Below are 14,597 nucleotides of genomic sequence, written 5' to 3'. Positions count from 1 at the left end.
GCAGCCAAAAGCAAAAGCATGATAACCTATAGTCTTCAACTCTATAACTATAATCAGGACCATATTATACTGCATAATTATAACCAAACCCAAACCCTGTGAGGTTCTTGTCCTCACAGAATTTGTAGTATGTTGAAGAAAAACAGACAAGTAAATAAGAAAAAAGGAATTGTACTAAAGACTAGGATTGGGAAAAAGCAAGATATATATATATATATATAAGCACATTTATATTTTTATTAGCACAAGAAGAATGTTAAATGTTACATATAACTAGAAAGAATACTGGAGATTTTATAAATAACCTTGATGATTGAAGGAAAACTTTATTTCAAGAAAAGGAAAACTATTAAATAAGTTTGGATTAGTGTACTTCAACTCTTCAGAATTTAAAATATCAAGAAAAAAACTTTAAAGCTTTATCTAAAATCCCTCTTCAGATTGGTATGTACATAATTTCATATTTAAGATTTCACACAGTGTCAAGAATGGGTTGCAGAGAAACTGGATAGCATGATTATCAGAATATTTGGAAACAGTCTTTTTTAATGAATAGCGTCTTTAAGCTTTAAATTTAGAAGTTGAATTCAAAAGGTTGCAAGGTTGGCTTTGTTGACTTTATGACTTTACTGTTAAGTAATTTTGTTGTAGAATGAAGGAAATTTTTTTCAGCTAAGCATTCTTTAACATTAACTATAACTTGAAATTTTTTTTCTGTCTAATGGCTAGTCATAATTTTTTTGAGACAAATTATGATCACAAATAAAATGCACCAAATGATTTTCTTACAAATATATAAGGAATCTCATCCTTTTTATTCTATTACATAAGTTTTAATACTACATTTTAGAATTAACAAAGAATCAAGTTAGTGTTGAGAAATATATGTTGGTTTATTTTCAGTCAACTTTTGTAAAAAATACTAAATTTTTAAAGGTGAAATTCATTGAAGATGTCTATAGACATAAAGTAAAGCTTCTCATTTTGATTAGGATTTTGGCTAAAATTAATACATTAAATGTGGTTATTCGGGGGCTTCTGGGTGGCTCAGTCCATTAAGCGTATGCCTTCAGCTCAGGTCATGATCCCAGAGTCCTGGGATCCAGCCCCACAACAGGCTCCCTGCTCAGCAGGGAGTTTGCTTCTCCCTTTCCCTCTGCCCCTCTCCTGCTTGTGCTCCCCTCTCTCAAATAAATAAATAAATAAATAAAATCTTTAAAAAATAACAATATCTTTCACTTATTGTATTAAAGTGCATTTTTGTGTTCTAGGCACTATCTAAGCATTTTACATGTATTAACTCATCACAACAGTCTTATAAGATGCATTATTATCAGCCTCATTTTATAAAGAAAGAAATCCAAAGCATTACATTTTCACAGATTTTAAGTATCGGATCTGGGAGTTGAACTCAGACTCCAGGTCAAGTCTACATGCTCAGCACTGTGTCATACTGCCTTTATACAGATATCATGTATTTAGATACTATGGAGAATTTTTCTTCTCCAGCTTAAACAAACTCAACAAACTTGATGTCTTTTCCAGTGCATTTTCATTAGATTTTGCATCTGATTTATGATATCCTTTTATTACTTACTCTGCCATCATGTGCCCTCTGTATTTACTTGAATTCTATTCATCTTCTTAAAATGACAACTTCTAGTGTGGTGAAGTAGAAAAATTAATCCCAGTAAACGTATTCTCTGAACTAAGAATGCTTGGTATATGGAAATCCTATGCATGGAAACCACCTCCCCTCCGCCTTTAGATTGAAGCTGTTTACTCCCTTTCTGTTGGTCCTTTCTAATGCCCATGCTTTTTTTTTTTCTTTTCTTTTTCTTTTTTTTTTTAATTTTATTATGTTATGTTAGTCACCATACAATACATCATTGGTTTTTGATGTGGTGATCCACAATCCATCGTTTTCGTATAACACCCCCATGCTTTTAAATCTGAACCTTCCCCACTGAAATTAGAAATGTTTCTCGCTGTTTCCTTTCATCCCCTCCTCCTTCTGATGCTCAGAAGTCCTGCTGTAAGAAAAGGGAAGAAGTCATTGCTACACCTGGGGGCTGAATTTCCTCAGACTGCTCCTAGCATCTGGAGTTGAACTCAAATTTTTCACTTAAATGGTAATTAAACTATTGAGTCTTACAACATTTCTCAAAGCAAAGAGTCCTGCATCAGAATCACCAACAGTATCTGTTAAGCAGATTCATGGACTTCACCTCAGACCTACTGACTCAAAATCTCTATGGTCCCAAATCCACATTTTTAAAAAGACAAATTTGAAACTCAGTGTTACCATTCCTTCCTGGAATTTAAAATTGTTGCATCCTGCAAAAGGAGTGTTTTATGGATTATTCTGGAAACTTGTATAGTGTAACTAATTTAAGGTTAGGGGTTTTGTCATTTAAAATCCCCCCACTGCCTTAGTGGAGATTGGTTCCTGGTAGCTGGATGATTATTTGCTGAGGAAAGTGATGGGTGTGGGAATATTACCTTTGGAGATAGAAGCTGATGCTATATTTAATTATGCTTGTTGTACAGGGAATATACAAGGGTGAGGGATGAGCAGGAGGCAGGGAAAGAAAGGCAATTTAAGAAAGGAAATTCCAGAAGGAAAGCTAGATGGCTGGTCTCTGTGCTATTGAGGATGGCAGAGCATGACTGCTTGAAGGAATGGCCAGAGAGAATCAAGGGGAGAGGCAGGTAAAAAAGGAATTTTTCAAAGGAAATGTTGCATGTAAGGGCATGAAGGATCTCTTTGACTCCATCAATATTCAGGAAAAATATAAAACCCATAAGATGCTTAGAGCTGTGAGCTTTCTTGAGAAAGTGGATGATGGTGTGAGTTGCCTCCAGGTTATCACAGGTCAGAGCAGAGTCCACCCACATATATGAGAAGGCAGCTGGACATCCTTTGGAATGATGCATGTATAATACTTGCAAAGGTATTTCACACCTCCCAGGTCTCCAGACTCCCTGTGCTGTTTTATATTGTTTGGGGGCTGGGAAAAGAGGCACTGACCTGGCCTGGGAGGCGTAAGAGGACTGAGATGAGGAAAGCTAGAGAAAAACTGGGAGTCAAGATTCTGGTGGGGAGACGGGGTGAGAGTCTAGAGTTGATATGGCTGAGGTTGAAGAGATTGCTGTCTGTGTTCTCCTCTAGGATTTTGATGGATTCCTGTCTCACATTTAGGTCTTTCATCTATTTTGAGTCTCTTTTTGTGTATGGTATAAGAGAATGGTCCAGTTTCATTCTTCTGCATGTGGCTGTCCAATTTTCCCAACACCATTTGTTGAAGAGACTGTCTTTCTTCCATTGGATATTCTTTCCTGCTTTGTTGAAGATGAGTTGACCATAGAGTTGAGGGTCCATTTCTGGGTTCTCTCTTCTGTTTTGTGCCAGTAACATACTGTCTTGATGATTACAGGTTTGTAATATAGCTTGAAGTCTGGAATTGTGATGCCACCAGCTTTGATTTTCTTTCTCATCAGTCCTTTGGCTATTTGGGGTCTTTTCTTATTCCATACAAATTTTAGGATTATTTGTTCCAGCTCTGTGGAAAATGTTGATAGTGTTTTGATAGGGATTGCATTGAATGTATAGATTGCTCTAGGTGGCACAGACGTTTTAGGGCTAGTATCCAAAATCTATAAAGAACTTATCAAACTCAATTCCCAAAGAACAAATAATCCAATCAAGAAATGGGCAGAAGACATGAACAGACATTTCTCCAAAGAAGACATCCAAATGGTCAACAGACACATGAAAAAGTTCTCCATATCCCTCGGCATCAGGGAAATTTAAATCAAAACCACAATGAGATACCATCTCACACCAGTCAGAATGGCTAAAATTAAGAAGTCAGGAAATGACAGATGTTGGCAAAGATGCAGAGAAAGGGGAACCCTCTCACATCATTGGTAGGAATGTAAATTGGTACAGCCAGTCTGGAAAACAGTATGGAGTTTCCTCAAAAAGTTGAAAATAGAGCTACCCTATGACTCATCATAGGGTATTTACCCCAACAATATAAAGGTAGTGATCTGAAGGGGCACTTGCACCCCGATGTTTATAGCAGCAATGTCCACAATAGCCAAACTATGGAAAGAGCACAGATGTCCATCAACAGATGAATGGATAAAGAAAATGTGGTATATATATACAATGGAATACTCCTCAGCCATCAAAATAAATGAAATCTTACCATTTGCAATGACATGGATGGAACTAGAGGGTATTATGTTAAGAGGGTATTATTCCACTCATATGTGGAATTTAAGAAACAAAACAGAGAAGCATAGGGAAAAGGAGGGAAAAATAAAACAAAATAAAATCTGAGAGGGAGACAAGGAGACTCTTAATCATAGGAAACAAATTGAGGGTTACTGGGGGAAGTGTGGGGAGGGAATGGAGTAATTGGGTGATGGGCATTAAGGAGGGCACAGGGTGTAATGAGCACTGGGTGTTATATGCAACTGATGAATCACTAAACTCTACCTCTGAAACTTATAATACACTATATGTTAATTATTTAAATTTAAAGAAATTTTATGGTCTTTAGCATTCTGTCTGTTCTCTCTCCCTCTTTCTCTCTCTCTTTTTTTCATATCCAGCCAGTTCTTAGTCAGGTCAATCCTACCTCTTTATCCTCTTATGTCCATTCTACTATAGATAAGGACCTACTCATCAACCACTTGGATTCCTACAATAGCCTCTGAACAGATGCCTTGGTCTCCAGTCTTGTCCCTGTTTCCAATCCACTGGATGCACTCTGCTCAATAAATGTACAATTCTCATTATGTTACTCTGCTGTTCACAGCTGCTCGAAGGCTCCCCATCCATTTCAGGTAAAGAAACAAACTTTGCATGACCTAAAAGACCCTTCAAAAGCCACTGCTCTAACCTCTTCAAATGCAATTTAAGTCTTCTTCTCCTTAAATGCTAGCTTTCTACATCTGCATCATATTCTCCTCACCTCTGGGCCTTGGCTCATGTTCTTCTCTCTAGTTGTAGCGCCCCCGCCCCCTGCACCACCCCACATTCACCAGGCTAGCTCATAATCAACCTCATGTTTTTGGCAGATCAATAGGAGATTCTGAAAACTGTTCTAATTCTGTGAGATTCCTGTCAGTGTTCATGAGAAGCTATTCTCACATCATAACAATACTGATTATATGAAAATTAAATGTGTTAATTAAGACAGTGTGCCAAGCATTGAGTCAGGCCTTAGGAGATAAAGGTGAGTAAGACATAGCTTCTGTACTTGAGGAATACACAGTCCAGGGAGACCAAATGTGACTAAATATTTTACAATATGGAAAAGTGTTCTAGTAGAACTATAAAATCACCAAGAAGGTCATGGCCCCCTTTCCTAGGGAAGTTGGGTAAGACTTCACAAGTTACACAAACCTTAAACCCTACTTAAGAAACAAAACAAAACAAGCAGGATTGGCCAGGTAGAGAAGGAAAGAAGAGAAACTCTAGGCAAAGGGAATATCATATTATTATAGTAACCAGCCTTAACATTATTATTTCATTTGCTAACACTTCTGCTAACACTGTTGCTTTGACTTTCTCACCATTTGCAAGGCCTTAAGTTGAGTTACAGAGAGTGGCACTGGGTAATTTTTACTAGACACATTTACTCATTTCACAGCTAGGGTAGGGAGTGGTATTGTGTTGATGTATATTTATTGTCTGAGAGTTCCTTGTTTCTTTCTGTGTGGTCACAGACAATTTTGGAAGTTCTTTCATAGATGGTGGCCTATGCAAGTTTCAATCACAGCTCTCTCAAAGCTTGCTGACTCCTATATTTTCACCGTGGGAATATTTTTGCCTCTTGTGTAAACTGAAATGTGTATTACATTCGGTGTTGGTGGTTTATTTGGGGTGTTTAGACATATTTACATTTTTGCTTAGGGAAGCATCTTTCCGAACTGTGACTAGAAACTGTGAATACCACTAGGAAACAGATCTTTATAATATTGGCAAGGTTCTCATGTTCACTGTAAGCTCTATTTAAATATCTTTGGGGTTTGTCTGTGGAACACATATGTTCTAATTAATTGATTACACATTAATAAAGATGATAACAAATTAACAGTTGTAAATAATTTTTCAATGGTAGTGCTAGCATGATAAAACAGGCTTTGTTAAACTTCTGTTCCATGAATTCTACTTACCCAAATAGAAATGGTTTAGACTTGCTCTACTTTAAAAATGAGGTAATGGTCTATTAAAACTGGCTGCAAAAGTAAGTTACGGTGATTTTCTGCCATTCCTCATCTCATCACCCCCTTCTACACTCCTTCGATCCTTAAATAAGCTTATTTGCTGCAGTTCTGTTTTCAACTGCAGTAATAATAATTGACATTATTATTATAAACACGTATATCACTCATTGTGTGCCAGGTAACATTTGGAGCATTTTATGGATATCTAATTATTTAATACTTACAGTAACTCTGTGGTTACACTATTAGGATTCCATTTTACAGACAAGGAAATTAAAATGAGAGGTCAGTAATGTGCTCAAGTTCACAGAGTTAGTAACTGATGGTGCTGGAATATGAATCCAGACAGTCTAGCCCCAGGGATTGTGCCCTTAAATAAACTACCTCTTTTTTTTTTTTAAAGATTTTATTTATTTATTTGAGAGAGAGAGAAAGCATGAGGTGGGGAGGGTCAGAGGGAGAAGCAGACTCCTCGCTGAGCAAGGAGCCCGATGCGGGACTCGATTCCGGGACTCCAGGATCATGACCTGAGCTGAAGGCAGTCGCTTAACCAACTGAGCCACCCAGGCGCCCTAAACTACCTCTTTTTATAGCAGTCTTAGTAAATATGCTTTTATTCACATAGAAGGGGTTTAGCTGATTTAAACAATTAAACACAGGGAACCTTGAATACTCAAAGTTTACCTAGTCTTAAACTGGAAGTGAGAACTTGAGTCAAAGGAGATGGTAGGATCAAGTAGGAGTAAGAATATGGACTTGTCGATTATGGTAATACCCATGGTTGTGATATAGATTCAAAGTGTGATACATAATAGGATTCAACAATCTTAGTTGAATAAATGAAAGAGTGAATGAATGATTAATATTGTGCAGGATATAAAATCTCCCAGTTATGTCATTGGTAAGTAGCTCCTTCAGGCTACTCTTTGGAGTGAGAAAAGAAACTCAATACACTAGCAACTCCCTGCAGGGCCAACATCCAGCAATCCCAAGAGAATGGAGGTAGGAGAATGGGATATGGGAGAACCATATAGAAATAGTAGCAGTTACATTTCTTCCCATTGATAAAATGGAATCGTTACATTTTTAATGACCCCTGTGCTTAGATTCTTATCTTTCTTTTTTCATGCTTTCTTTCCATTAATCTTGTTCTCTTTAAAGTTTGGAATACAGTATCCATTTTGAGGAGAAGGATTTATCCCAGTTCAGCTTTAGAGCTGAAAGAAGCAGGACAAGGGAGCTGATGTCAGGTCTCCATTACTGAGTTCAGAGGTGGAACCAGACTATCTTCCTGCCCCATGCCTGCACCTGAGCAGCTCACCAACATCGGAGAAAAGCACAGAACTGACTTTATTTCATTTTACAACGGGGACCATATATCTCATTTGGACACTCAACATTGCCTGACAGTCTTATTACAGTTCCCTAGCATAGTCATCTTCTCACTTTATAAAACGACCATTCACTCCTTCTCTTGTCTTGATAAGTCTCCTAAAATTTCTGTTCATTCTCAGCCAAATCATTTCCCTCATTCCATTTATTTTCCATTTCTCTCATTCCATTTATTTTGAGAACACCAGTAAATCATACAGGAAATTTCTCATCTTCCTACTGCTAAGTCTACCTACCCATTTGTCTGTCAACCCCACTGCCATCTTCCTGTTAATGTAAGTGTCCCTACTTTTATCTAAGCCTCTCTTTTACTCGGGATGGGAATCCTATGCTTCTTGCCCTTTCAAGGACTTTGCTTCTGCAATAGTTTTCTTCTATTCTTCATAGAAATATTTTCTTCTCTGATCGAACTTCAGTTGGCCTATGAATATGCTCTAACATTTCCTATTCCAAGCAAAAAAAAAAAAAAGCGTTGGACACGTATCTCCCTCAAGTGGCAGCCTCATCTCTCTGACCATTTTCATAGTTTTATAGTTAACCTGTAGCTGCTATCTCTCATTTGCTCTCCATGCATTTCCTCCTCAAAGTCCTTCTTCACAGATCTGAGTTGAACATTCACATATCTGTCTGATTTCACTTGAACTCTCAGCAGCCTTCAAGACAGTTGTCACCCTCTCTTTTTTAAAGCAATAGCTAATGGGTGTATCAGTTAGCTATTGCTTCATAACACATCATCCTAAAACTCCGTGGCTTAGAATAATTTATGATTTGGGGTCTTTTCTGGTTCCATACAAACTCAAAATGGATAAAAGACCTCAATGTGAGACAGGAATCCATCAAAATCCTAGAGGAGAACATAGGCAGTAACCTCTTCGACTTCGGCCACAGCAACTTCTTTCAAGACACGTCTCCAAAGGCAAGGGAAACAAAAGCGAAAATGAACTTTTGGGACTTCATCAAGATAAAAACTTTTTTTTTTAAAAGATTTTATTTATTTATTTGACAGAGAGAGACACAGCGAGAGAGGGAACATAAGCAGGGGGAGTGGGGGAGGGAGAAGCAGGCTTCCCGCTGAGCAGGGAGCCCGATGTGGGACTCGATCCCAGGATCCTGGGATCATGACCTGAGCCGAAGGCAGACGCTTAACGACTGAGCCACCCAGGTGCCCCAAGATAAAAACTTTTGCATAGGAAAGGAAACAGTCAACAAAACAAAGAGGCAACCTACGGAATGGGAGAAGATGTTTGCAAGTGACACTACAAAGGGCTGATTTCCAAGATCTATAAAGAACTTCTCAATCTCAACACCCAAAAAACAAATAATCAAGTCAAAAAATGGGCAGAAGACATGAACAGACACTTCTCAAAAGAAGACATACAAATGGCTAACAGACACATGAAAAAAATGTTCATCATCATTAGCCATCAGGGAAATTCAAATCCAAACCACACTGAGATATCACCTTACACCAGTTAGAATGGCAAAAATTGACAAGGCAAGAAACAACAAATGTTGGAGAGGTTGTGGAGAAAGGGGAACCCTCTTACACTGTTGGTGGGAATGCAAGTTGGTACAGCCACTTTGGAAAACAGTGTGGAGGTTCCTCAAAAAATTAAAAATAGAGCTACTCTATGACCCAGCAATTGCATTACTGGGTATTTAAGCCAAAGACAGAGATGTAGTGAAAAGAAGGGTCATATGCATCTCAATGTTCACAGCAGTAATGTCCACAATAGCCATACTGTGGAAAGAGCTGAGATGTCCTTCAACAGACAGACGGATAAGGAAGATGTGGTCCATATATACAATGGAACATTACTCAGCCATCAGAAAGGATGAATAGCCAACTTTTGCATCGGCACGGATGGGAGGAGATTATGCTAAATGAAATAAGTCAAGCAGAGAAAGTCAATTATCATATGGTTTCACTTATTTGTGGAACATAAGGAATATGTTCCTAGTGTCCTCCTAATGGAGGACATTAGGAGAAGGAAGGGAAAATGAAGGGGGGGAAATCAAGAAGGGGAGATGAACGATGAGAGACTACGGACTCCGGGAAACAAACTGAGGATTTCAGAAGGGAGTGGGGGTGGGGAGATGGGTTAGCCCAGTGATGGGTATTAAGGAGGGAACGTACTGCATGGAGCACTGGGTGTTATATGCAAACAATGAATCATGGAACACTACATCAAAAACTAATGATGTACTGTATGGTGACTAACATAACATAATAAAAAAAATAATAATTTATGATTGCTCTGGAGTCTATGGGTCTTCTGGGCGGTTTATATGGTCTTCACTTTTCTCACTCACATGTGTATGGGCCGCTGCAAACAATGGGGCTCTGTTGATCTAGGCTGGATTCTTAACATGCTGAGGATTGACGGATTCTAAGGTGGCCTCATCTGGATATTTCAAAATTGGCAGGTTTTCATAGTCTGGCCAACTCTATTCTACTAGTTCTACTCATCTAGAAAGTAATAGTGCTGAATTATTGGTGGCAGTTCTCGACCTTATCTGTGTTTGTGTGCTAATATAGAGAAAAAAAAATCAGAAACTTTTTTATTCCACTACATTTCTGTAAATTGCATGGCTTTGCTTTCAGGTACAATGGAAATGAGTAAGAAATTAATGGAATCATTTTTCATTTTGCACTTTCTGATTGTGCCAAGGATAAAAACAAGGACACAGGAGGATTAAACATATCCTTACTTCATTGCATTTCTGTGTGAAGACCTGTATGAACAGGAAAATTATTTTAGGATAAGTACATGTGCAGAAAAAGTCAACATTTTTTTGTGACTGACAAAGCTGTCATAGATAAGTGAGTTGTCTCTGAAATATGTAAAACCTTTTTCATATGTAAATAAAGTAAAACCTGGCAGCTCAGCCATCTGTGAGAGCTCTTGAAAAATGACTCATTCAGTTAGGCAAAGATACGAAACCATATCTGAATGCAAAACTATGTGAGCTACAGAGAATCTAGAATGCTGAAGATCAGCACATACTCTTGCCAATATAGTGTGTTGAGTTTTTCCATCCTTTTTGGTTCTAGGGCTGGTCTAATAATCAAATTAACATAGGACAGATTAATCACACACATATAGGAGACCTGTAAGAATATGAGACCCAGGGACAGTGGGACAATTGAAGCTTAAAGGCCTTTTTTTTTTTTTCAAGTGGGCTCCACACTTTGTGAACTGTTCATGACCCTGAGACGAAGACCTGAGGTGAGATCAAGAGGTGGACCCTTACCTAACTGAGCCACCCAGGGGCCCCTTAAATGCCTTCTTGAACTAAGGAATGAGATAAGGACCTGGGGCTGCAAAAGGAAGGACAGTGAGTCACAGGATATTAAAAAGAGCAGATGTTTGGTAATTAGATGTTTGTCCTGCCATACAGATAGGTTATTCAGATACAGAAGTTATCTCTTAGTAAAATTCTCTTTCTGGGCTAGGTCCCCTACCCAAATTCTTTTAGGTAGCTTAAGGGAGAGGTGAAAGTTTTTCTTGAGTCTGCTGGGTCTTGATTGCTCTCAGCTTGAAATAGTCCACATGCTGAAGTGGCACACTTTGGGGAGATGTTCTGACATTCTTCAAGAGTTTAGAACAGATGTGGGGTCATTAAGAAAAATTAACAAATACTACAGAAGTGCATGAAAAAAATACAAGTCATGAGTACTGATATTTATAAATGGTCTGATGTAGTATGTAGAATTGAATATTAAAGGGCCCGTAGAGATCATTTACTTGAATGCCATCTTGTTTATTAAAACATTAAAGGGAATCTGAGGCTCAGAGAGATTGAAGAAGTTGCCAATGGGACATAGAGAGTGTGGGGCACAGCTGGGACCAGACACACAGGATATTGACCCCCAGTCTTCATCACTGTCTTCTGGCCTTGGTAGCCACTTTACGCTGAGAAAAGTTCCATACTGATTTTAGTGTATTTCTATTGCATTTAAGCCTAAAAAATCATCCTATCTCCTGTGTAGGCTCAGGAATGTGTTCCAGATATATATTCAAGCTTTTCCTATCCAGAAATTGACATCTTGATGGTTTTCATGAGGTAAGATATTCAAGACATTTTTTACAAGATAAGATATCTAAGGCAAATCACAAGGCTGTTTTTTAGAATTACCTTTTCACATGATAATTTTTCAAATGTGCAGTTTGCTCATTGTTTTACATATCTCACCTTTGTAGGAGTAATCAAATTCTCCAAATCCGTGTTGAAGTGGATATCCTTCTTGGCTGTCCTTATTTTATTTTATTACTTTATTTTACTTTATTTCATTATTTCATTATTTTTTTCACTGTGTGCACCAGAAAACATTTATATTCCCCCGATATTGTCACAAACTTAATTTAATGAGTTATTTCTTTGTTAAATTCCAAATAACCAAGATAGTCATTCTTTTAGTGTAAGTTGGTTGGCAACAAATTCTTTTAGTTTTCCTTCATTTTGGGCTGTCTTGATTTCCCCTTTATATTTTTCTTTTTCAAGTTTTTATTTAAATTCTAGTTAGTTAACATATAGTGTGATACTGGTTTCAGGAGTAGATTTTATTGATTCATCACTTACATATAATATCCAGTGCTCAACACAAGTGGCTCCTTAATACCCATCACCCATTTAGCACGTCCCTCACCCATCTCCCCTCCATCAACCCTCAGTTTGTTCTCTATAGTAAAGAGTCTCTTACGGTTTGCATCCCTCTCTCTCTTTTTTTTCCCTTCCTCTATGTTCATCTGTTTTGTTTCTTAAATTCCACATGTGAGTGAAATCATATGGTATTTGTCTTTCTCTTATTGACTTATTTCACTTAGCATAATACACTCTAGCTCTGTCCATGTCATTGTAAATGGCAAGGTTTAATTCTTTTGGATGGCTGAGCAATATTCCACTATATGGGTATATATCACCTCTTCTGAACCATTCATCAGTAGATGGACATTTGGGCTCATTCCATAATATGACTATTGTTGATAATGCTGCTATAAACATTAGGGCGCATGTATCCTTCAAATCAGTATTTTTGTCCTCATTTTAGGGAGGCAATTTTACTTGATGCCTTACCTCTCCCCACCCCCCAGGAAAAATTAAAAGACATTGTTCTAAAGAAAGGTTGATGGCTGCATAATATTCCATTGTATATATATATACCACATCTTCTTTATCCATTCATCTGTCGATGGACATCGTGGCTCTTTCCACAGTTTGGCTATTGTGGACATTGCTGCTATAAACATCAGGGTGCACATACCCCTTCAGATCCCTACATTTGTATTTTTGGGGTAAATACCCAGTAGTGCAATTGCTGGATCGTATGGTAGCTCTATTTTCAGCTTTTTGAGGAACCTCCATACTGTTTTCCAGAGTGGTTGCACCAGCTTGCATTCCCACCAACAGTGTAGGAGGGTTCCCCTTTCTCCACATCCCCGCCAACATCTGTCGCTTCCAGACTTGTTAATCTTAGCCATTCTGACTGGTGTGAGGTGATAGCTCATTGAGGTTTTGATTTGGATTTCCCTGATGCCGAGTGATGTTGAGCACTTTTTCATGTGTCTGTTGGCCATATGACCTCACTGATATGAGGAATTCTTAATCTCAGGAAACAAACTGAGGTTGCTGGAGTGGTGGGGGTGGGAGGGATGGGGTGGCTGGATGATAGACATTGGGGAGGGTATGTGCTGTGGTGAGTGCTGTGAATTGTGTAAGACTGTTGAATCACAGATCTGTACCTCTGAAACAAGTAATACATTATATGTTAAAAAAAAAAAGAAGATAGCAGGAGGGGAAGAATGAAGGGGGGGAAATCGGAGGGGGAGACAAACCATGAGAGACGATGGACTCTGAAAAACAAACTGAGGGTTCTAGAGGGGAGGGGGGTGGGAAGATGGGTTAGCCTGGTGATGGGTATTAAAGAGGGCACATTCTGCATGGAGCACTGGTTGTTATATGGAAACAATGGATCATGGAACACTACATCAAAAACTAATGATGTAATGTATGGTGATTAACATAACATAATAATAATAATAATAAAAAAAAGGTTGATACCCTTCTGGTCATTAACTGGGGAATCAGTTGTCTTTCTGGCAAATAGAAAAATCTATCACAAGAAATTAGAAAAACTAACCTGTTTGGTTTTCCTTGCTCAAGAAGTTGGGAAAAACAAGTGAAATTAAATTTTTCTTCAATTTGCCAAATGTCAATATAAAATTGAATATTTCTCAGATTTAAAACTATGTGGTAAAGTTTTAATTTTGTCTGGAGAGGGAAACCTAAATCTAATTTAGGGTAATCTAAACCAATGACCAATTAGAATAATTTCAGTTTATATTTGGAATTGAATATATGAATAGTTTGGTAACAATTAAAATTCACCAATTAAATTTTGTTTAGACTGGAATGAAAATTTGTCTGCATATACTATTGGAAAATCAGAGTACTCAGGATTCTTAATGATGTAAATATAGAAACTTTTCAGGGAGGTAGTATGGTAAGTAATGAAGGGCGGGAACATTGGAGTCATTGGCCAGACAGGAAGTCCCCTGTCACTGTTACACAAACAACTCCAAGCAAGTTCCTTAATTTTTATTTCCCATTTTGTAAAACAGGGATGCTGACACTACCCACCACAATGGGATCAGGATAATCATACATGTTACCTAAAGTACCTGGTACTTAACAAGAATTTAGCTATTGCTGTTTAGATGGCTGGGCTAACAGCATAATGTCTGTATCACTTTGGGGGGCTGATATAACCAAGTGCCATATGGACTGGATGGCTTATAAATAACAGAAAATTTATTTTTTCTGAGTTCTAGAGGCTGGAAGTCTGAGATCAGAGTGCCAGAATGGTCAGGTTCTGGTGAGAACCCTCTTCCAGGTTGCAGACTGCCAACTTCTATCCTCACGTGATAGAGAGTGAGTGAACTAGCTCTCTGGCCTCTTCT

This window comes from Neomonachus schauinslandi, chromosome 6, assembly GCF_002201575.2.
Source record: "Neomonachus schauinslandi chromosome 6, ASM220157v2, whole genome shotgun sequence".
NCBI classification, from domain to species: domain Eukaryota; kingdom Metazoa; phylum Chordata; class Mammalia; order Carnivora; family Phocidae; genus Neomonachus; species Neomonachus schauinslandi.
Note: the sequence above shows the minus strand (reverse complement) of the source record.